The 8474-nt window shown below is 35.8% G+C and overlaps 1 pseudogene; it reads right to left on the bottom strand.

Moving 5' to 3' along the window:
- Window positions 1-815: 815 nt before the first annotated feature.
- On the bottom strand, window positions 816-1724 carry LOC102977099 (taste receptor type 2 member 7-like; annotated as a pseudogene).
- Window positions 1725-8474: the final 6750 nt, after the last annotated feature.

Genomic DNA, 8474 nt, shown 5'->3' with positions numbered 1-8474 from the left:
GTTCAAAGCTTTTACTTTAGATCTTCAAGTCATTTGCTGCAGCCATACCTCAGACAATATTCCTAGCAGGAGGGAAGTTAAAACACAAGTTGAATGATTTCCTGCTGGGACTTCATTGTCAGCAACCTCCCTCACATCCTATTTGGGTATGACTTTCACACTTCAGGGGGTTGAAAAATGTTTCTTCAACTCGTAAAAAAAATGGAGACCCTACATTGTGTACTTAGATGCCAGCTCTATTTGCACCTTATCATTTACCAACCTGAACTAGTAATTAAATCAAAAGCAAAATAAGACTTTAATCTGTGTATCTAGCAAAATAAGACTTTAATTGGTATATCTGAGTACATTGCCCTGACATACACTTTCAACATAAAATCTGCATTTTAAAATAATTACACTAAAGACTCTCCTTGGAAAATAGTTTTGTGCAATCAAATAGACAAATTATTATACTGTTTCAAGTCTTAGACTAAATCAATGTAATGCTGCTCATCTAAACCAGAAGATTCTCAATGACCTGGGAAGACAGATAACAGAATTACTTTGGTCAGCCAAGTGAAGTCTTAGTATTTTTTTCCAATTTCTAACACAACTGGCACTCCAATGCAAGTACTAGTTATCTATATGCTACTGTCATAATATTTTTAAGTACACAAGTCCTGGAAAAAGAATCTTATCCATCCAACATCAAAATTAGTGCTTCCAGGGGAGAGAGAGAGAGCACACAAAACACATAAATAAACAAAAACAAAACACAAGTCCATTGAAACCATGACAAGGAAGTACAAAATATTTTACATTGATCCTCCTCTTCACTGATTCTTTCTGAGGCAGAGAAGTCTCCTGATTGGTTGTTGGAACTTAGAATTACTCAAGATAATTATAACCGAATGGCCAGAGGGATATATGCTACCATTATGTCCTTCACCACAAAGAAGCACTGACTCCCATAAGGAATACTGAATGTCATATTTGCCATGAAGGCAGCAGAATAAGAAATAAAGAAGCAAAAGAATGTTATCACTGATTTTAATGTATTAATATGGGCTTCAGTGCTGGCGTTTCTAAAACCAAGAGGTCCATTTTGCATCCGATGAGCGTGCTTATAGAGAGAAATGAGTAACATAACAGTTCACATCACAGATATGGCCAGAGGAAATATTAATGCCAAGTTGACAAGAAGCACTTCATTAATTTGCTTTGTCTTGAGTTTAGTGCTCTTTAGCATGGCATCCCTGAGGACATCAATATCCACATTTTTAGGGTAATCCACCTTGACACACAGAGCTGCAATGCTCACGGAGGTCAGCAGGCTTCCCAGAAGCAGTCAAGGCATTAACTTTGAGATCCTGAATTTCAGCCAAAGAAAACAGTACTGGGTGAAGTGTGTTATCTTGAGGCAGTAAAATACAGAAAGACAGGTGGCAAACCAGAGACTGACAGAGCTGAAAAACATCCAAAAAAATCATCGCTGTACCATAAATTTTTACTCTATAAAAGAGTGGAAAGAACATGAGAAAAAACTTTACCATTAACACCATCTGCAAACCAAATCTAGATATCCCTATGCATATGAAAAGGAGTTGCACTGGTGTTAGCTTTCTGCTTTTGACCAATTCATTACAGTTGATGATTGTAAGAAATCCATTTACTGTAATCCCTGTGATAAATTCTGCTGACATGAGGATAACATGAAGACGAGCTGACAAAGAGGAGGCCATGTTTCCTACCACAAATCTTAGCTTTTCCTTGTGGATGGTGTCAAATACATCCTCCATATGATGTTGCAGATAGAAACATATAGCACTGAGAAATCTGACCTTCTGCCAACTTCTGGATCGTTAAGTAGTCTAACACTAGACTTTTTCCTTAAGGAAGAAAAACTGAGGGAGTACTTTTTAAATCTGGTGCCCTGAATTTGAAACTGTGGGAATGCAAATCCAAAGATCTGAATGATGGTTAAGCCTTCCAATTACATCCCGGTAAAAACTGCCATATTGGCATTATTCAGTTCTCACGCTTACTCAATTATGCCAAACATCTGATTATAAATATTTTTTATTTAGGTTAATACTATTTCCTTTTTGTCTTTTGTTTTTTCCTAAGAACAAATGCCACATTCTTGGGACAGACAACTATTTCTTATTATTGGCACAAGTATCCAGTCTCAGATGTGACTGTTTCTTTTTTTCCCTCATAATAATCATTCCAAGACACTTTGAATGAATCCTTCCTGATCCTCCACCCCCACCCCAGCCCCACAAAAGACAGTTTTTTTTCTCCAGACTTGAAAATCATTTCCTGGGACCTAACTTTTTTTTTTTAATTAATTAATTTAATTTATTTATTTTTGGCTGCGTTGGGTCTTCATTGCTGTGCGAGGGCTTTTCTCTCATTGTGGCAGCGGGGGCTACTCTTCGTTGCAGTGCGCGGGCTTCTCATTGCGGAGGCTTCTCTTGTTGCGGAGCACAGGCTCTAGGTGCATGGGCTTCAGTAGTTGTAGCACGCAGGTTCAGTAGTTGTGGCTTGCGGGCTCTAGAGCACAGGCTCACTAGTTGTGGCTCACGGGCTTAGCTGCTCCGCGGCATATGGGATCTTCCTGGACCAGGGCTCGAACCCGTGTCCCATGCATTGGCAGGCGGATTCTTAACCACTGCACCACCAAGGAAGCCCCTGCAACCTAACTTGGTATAAGAATCTTTCATTACCCTAAATGATCTCTCATATTTTCAGTCTTCTTGGTAAAATTCTGACCTAAGGGTCAGCAAACCCCAGTGATAAAAGTAGTGCACATTCAATCCACATGCTTACATCATGTCTGCTCATGCTGAAGAATATCCCTTCAAAAGGTAGATGGTACAGAAACTTCAAACCACAAACAGAGGGAGTAATTACATAGGCGTTAAAATGATTTTCCTCCCTTTATTACAAAGAGATGTTCATATAACCTTGCCGAAAATTAGTTACATCACATGTAAAGTGTAAATTAATCGTTACTACTTCATAAATAATATATGGTGCTCAAACTGTTTAGTTCAGTGGCTAGGTCATACTAAGCACTCAACACATGATAACTACTTATTAATACTATTAAATGTCTTATTTACCTCAGCAAGAAAATATTGATTCTGTTAATATTTTCGATAAGACAGTTGAAATGTTTCCAATAAGAAATAAGATTATAAAGGTATAGAAAATAGAAAAGCAAAGAACTGGACTTGCCACCCACTGTCCACACCATTCATGGTTTTTAAAGCCTACTAGCCCATGAAAGCACATGTCAGTGCCACCTGTGTAGCATTCTCCTGCTACCATCAGGTGACCTTCCCACCCATTTTCTATACCTCACAGATATCCAAAATGTATTAAGATTTATCCCATCTCCCTCTTCTAAAATGCTTATTTTGTGACCTGTACATCAGTTTGCCTTTGGTGCCTGGACTTGCCATCTTCCTTGTCTACAAACCATGACTTTGTCCAGTGAATGGTATTTGCCTTGCCCCATCACCTCTAGGGTCTATTCCCAATTCTAGGTACAGGTGAAGAAGCTACATCTCAATTCCAGACTCTAGACCAGTGTCATGATCCTGGGGTGAAGGAGAAGAAAGGGGATTTGTACAGTATACAGCTTAGTGTCCTAAATTACCTCTCTGAGACTGGGTTATATTTACTGAGTGATGGCATTTAAAAGGATATGATAACCGGATTGTTATCATATCTGACTGCATCCGGATGTCATGGGACTAATGCAGCAAGCAGCAAATAAAACAGTAGTAAGCATTCAGTAAATATTGTTACTGATTGTTTATGTGGAAAATGAGACACAACTCAGTTCTGGAAAGGTATAGAATTTCTTAGGATTCATAAAACCCTTATGGGTAGAAGAAGTGAATCAGATTCCATCACAAAAATCCCCATTTTATAGAGAAGGATATTTTGGAATCCTAAAGACTAAGTGACTTATTCAAGGTTTAAATGAGTAAAAACTGGCAGAACTTGTGTAGATCATTTCAATTTTCTGATCTTACATTTCCTCATAAGCAAAACAAGTGAATAGGAAAAAATGAATTATCTACAATTTTGATTTTGTCAACATTTTCAGACTCATTTTCTGCCAAAATCTTGAAAGTTTCTTCCAAAACCTTGAATTAGTTGAGCTGCCTTTGCATGAGCTTTGTCCCATGTAGGACAGACAGAGGATAAGATTTCTTGATCTACTGATTAATATATTGGATTAATATCCTGTTTTTGAGACAACTGTTCTCAACTTCTCCCACCCCAGCTGAGTCATAATGTTTATTATAATTCTACTTTGAAGGTCTTTCCATGTGCAAATTATAATTTGTGTCTCAGACAATCAGTGAATGAGGTAGAGGAGAGCTCAGTTTCTCAAAGAGACTGTAATTGAGGACTTCACTATCTCCTGACCACATCACTAAAATTCAGCTTTCACTGTACCATGGAGCAGTTTAAACCAACAGGAAATTAAGGATGCAATACTTTTGAAAATTGTATAAAGCTGCAAAATGTAAATAACTGCTCTGAACTGGTTGAATATGACATATATGTATCTAAGAAAATAGAACAGAGGCAAATTTGGGAAAGGGACATTTTAATTTTTTCATTGCAATTGAGTAAATGTTAAATTACGTAACAGAAGCAGACCAAAGAAGAAAGGCTTATAGTCCAAGAGTCAGAGAGAAGTAATTAGAATGGTGTACTAATAAAAGTAAGACACATGCATTCTATCTCCATCCTGAAATGGACTGTAGCCCACCTTCAGATGTATAACATTCCTTGTAACATGCATGAAATCAGGAAAAGTAGCACACAGCAGAAAATGTGGAAATAAAAATAAATGTATTCCCCCAAATTGGGATATTATAAAATAATTTATAAGTAAGTGGGGTGTAATTAAATAATACACTTTTACCAAAATACTGAGTTCAAAAAGCTCATTTAATTTCTTAAAATTTTCTAATATTTTTAGAAGATAGAATTATCTCTATTGCAGAGATAGGAAAATATGTCTTGAGATGTTAGATAACTTACCTAAATTTAACCAGACAATGCATGACAAAGGTAGAAATATGTTTTGATCCCCATATACACAAACTGATACACTTCAGACACACTTAGTCACACTTTCTAGATAGTTGAGCAATTTCTTATTCTGAAATATAAAAAGAATACAACTCCAAATCATAGTTCAGAATACATATAACAATAAAAAAATCATGAAAGCCTGATATTATTTAGCCAATTTTGAAGACCAAATTGTTTCAATACATTTAAGTAAACATTTACAGTGTTTAGACATTTTGACAGTGATCTGTGCCTTCTTCAGTGTTTTTTTTTCCAATATCCACTTTTTTCAATATCTATTTCACATACAAAGTGATCCTATTCCAACACAAGACCCCTCTATACCTTTATATTTCTGGAGGCACTGTGGACTCAAAATGAAAATAGGTAGCAATTTGTTGGAGAATGATATATTTGTTACTATTTTCCTGATCTTTCCAAGGATAAATTCTTAAAAGGAAAGATTTATAGAAGCTAGAAACCAATCAGCAATGAGTTAAAACTCCAACACCATCATTTATCTTCTTTAGCTTTCTATGACAGTTCAGGCTATCCATGATACAAGATCAATTTCTGTCCTTTGGGTTTTTTTTTTTCATGTCCTTTGTTTATGAGACATATCAAAAGCTTAATCAAACAATATTTTTCCTTGTCTGAGATCTAGCTGATGCTACCTTGAGACAACATTTGTAGAAAATAAAAAGCTCTGTGCTCAATTTTGGTGATACTGACATTTCAGAAGAACTCCTAATGAATTAAGTGACGATATACGAACCTTTCAGAAGATCATATGAAGCAATCCATCCACAGTGAACAAAAAAGTAGCACAAACTTTCCTTGATTTACATATGGATGTGATCATGTGGGCCGTCTGTGCTAACTCAGAGAAAAAACAGAAAAACAGATTATGTTCAAAGCAGTATGTGTAAATTGACCTTTACCCTAAAAGGTATCCACATATAAAAATGTCAACACTTCTAGGAGACATTATTTCTTCTGAACCCAAAATATTAATCTAGTATATGTATGACTGTGACATCCAAAAACTAGTGAACATAATAGAAATGTTTCCTCTTCTAAGATTACATGCATAGTACATTTGTGTGTGTGTGTACAGCAATATGTGTACTTACATTCTGCTGATTCTGAGCCTTGGAAACGTAACACAGATTCTAGGAAACAGGCTAACCAGCTGATTCTAAAGTTTGAATACTGGATTTTTGGAATTCAATTTTTCATTTGGGCTAGATATGTGTTGCTTCTTTTAAGTGCATATATTCTGATTCTCTAACATTTGGCTATCACTGGTAATAGGTAGAGGAAAATGGGGGGGGGAAATTCTTGAGAGACTTTATGTATTAATGCTAGAGCAGTTCTGTCTCTAAGTGAAGAGGAGTATATGTCCATTCACTGTAAATCTTGCAAATTAACATACAATGACCATTTTGTATCAAATCAGTCAATAGTTAGCAGTAGCCAATAAAATAAATATGACAAATTATAAAGTGAGCCTATTTTTCCTAAGAAGTTTAAGAATATCTGTTAAAAAGGTAACTCAATATAACCATGGATTCTATTACACAATTCTTCCATAAAAGTGAAAGCGGAGTCTATGGTGAGTGCCTCGTTCTCTATAATTTGTATTAATTATATGGTCATTGGCATCTTAAATATTATCCCTGTTGTCACATCTGTAGTTTTGCAAAGGTCTGCATCTAATCATCACATTTTGCATTAAGGTTAACATCACATTTAGCTTTGAGAAATAAGAATCTAAACCTATGATATCCTTTACGCAGTTCAGCAGGTATCATTATGTGAACTGGTACAGCCAGGCCTAGTGCTTTCTAGAGTTCAAATCAGATTCCCTTCTACCCTGCTCTGTCTCATGAGTGATCCCTGACATCGACAAATTACTTATGAATAAATCTCAGTATTTTGGCATAGGTCAAGAGAACACTTAAAAATTTTTCTAGCTGGCAGTATCCCAAATGAACACTAAAATCTTCAGTGACGGCTGGGCATAGTTCTAAAAATGTAAGCCCTATTGTCGTTAAATATTTTTTGTCATATACAGATGAATGATTAATCTAGGTCTAGAATCACAGATGCATAACTTTCAATAATTTTACATTGTTTTTCTTTTGAAAAGAATGAAGTTATAATCATTGAATATACACAGGGGTTCCATGTGTATACATACCATTAACTGACAACTCATTGATGCAGCAGCTTATTTTTCATCCCATTATATTTTAAGTACCTTCTCATATTGGTAAATGATCTTCTAAAACATTACCTCCAATAGGTAAATAAAATTTTATAGTACATTCATACAGTAATTAATTATTCTTAATTTGCTAGATGTTTAAGTTTTTCCTAATTTTTGTTTTTTAAAAAATTTTATTTTATATATTTTTTAATACAGCAGGTTCTTATTAGTCATCCATTTTATACACATCAGTGTATACATATGAATCCCAATCGCCCAATTCATCACACCACAACCCCCACTCCCCACCGCTTTCCTCCCTTGGTGTCCATACATTTGTTCTCTACATCTGTGTCTCTATTTCTGCCCTGCAAACCGGTTCATCTGTACCATTTTTCTACGTTCCACATATATGCGTTAATAAATGATATTTGTTTTTCCCTTTCTCAGTTACTTCACTCTGTATGACAGTCACTAGATCCATCCACGTCTCTACAAATGACCCAACTTCGTTCCTTTTTATGGCTGAGTAATATTCCATTGTAGTAATTTTCCATTGTATATATGTACCACATCTTCTTTATCCATTCATCTTGATGAATGGATACTTAGGTTGATGGACACTTAGGTTGCTTCCATGTCCTGGCTATTGTAAATAGAGCTGCAGTGAACATTTTGGCACATGACTCTTTTTGAATTATGCTTTTCTCAGGGTATATGCCCAGTAGTGGGATTGCTGGGTCATATGGTAGTTCTATTTTTAGTTTTTTAAGGAACCTCTACACTATTCTCCATAGTGACTGTATGAATTTACATTCCCACCAACAGTGTAAGAGGGTTCCCTTTGCTCCACACCTTCTCCAGCATTTCCTGTTTGTAGATTTTGTGATGATTCCCATTCTAGCTGGTGTGAGGTGATACCTCATTGTAGTTTTGATTTGCATTTCTCTAATAATTAGTGATGCTGAGCAGCTTTTCATGTGTTTCTTGGCCATCGGTATATCTTCTTTGGAGAAATGTCTCTTTAGGTCTTCCGCCCATTTTTGGATTGGGTTGTTTCTTTAATATTGAGCTGCACGAGCTGTTTATATATTTTGGAGATTAATCCTTTGTCCATTGATTCGTTTGAAAATATTTTCTCCCATTCTGAGGGTTGTTTTTTCATCTTATGGTT

The sequence above is a fragment of the Physeter macrocephalus genome, chromosome 5, assembly GCF_002837175.3.
Source record: "Physeter macrocephalus isolate SW-GA chromosome 5, ASM283717v5, whole genome shotgun sequence".
Classification (NCBI taxonomy): domain Eukaryota; kingdom Metazoa; phylum Chordata; class Mammalia; order Artiodactyla; family Physeteridae; genus Physeter; species Physeter macrocephalus.
Note: the sequence above shows the minus strand (reverse complement) of the source record. Positions and strands in the feature narration are given on the sequence as shown.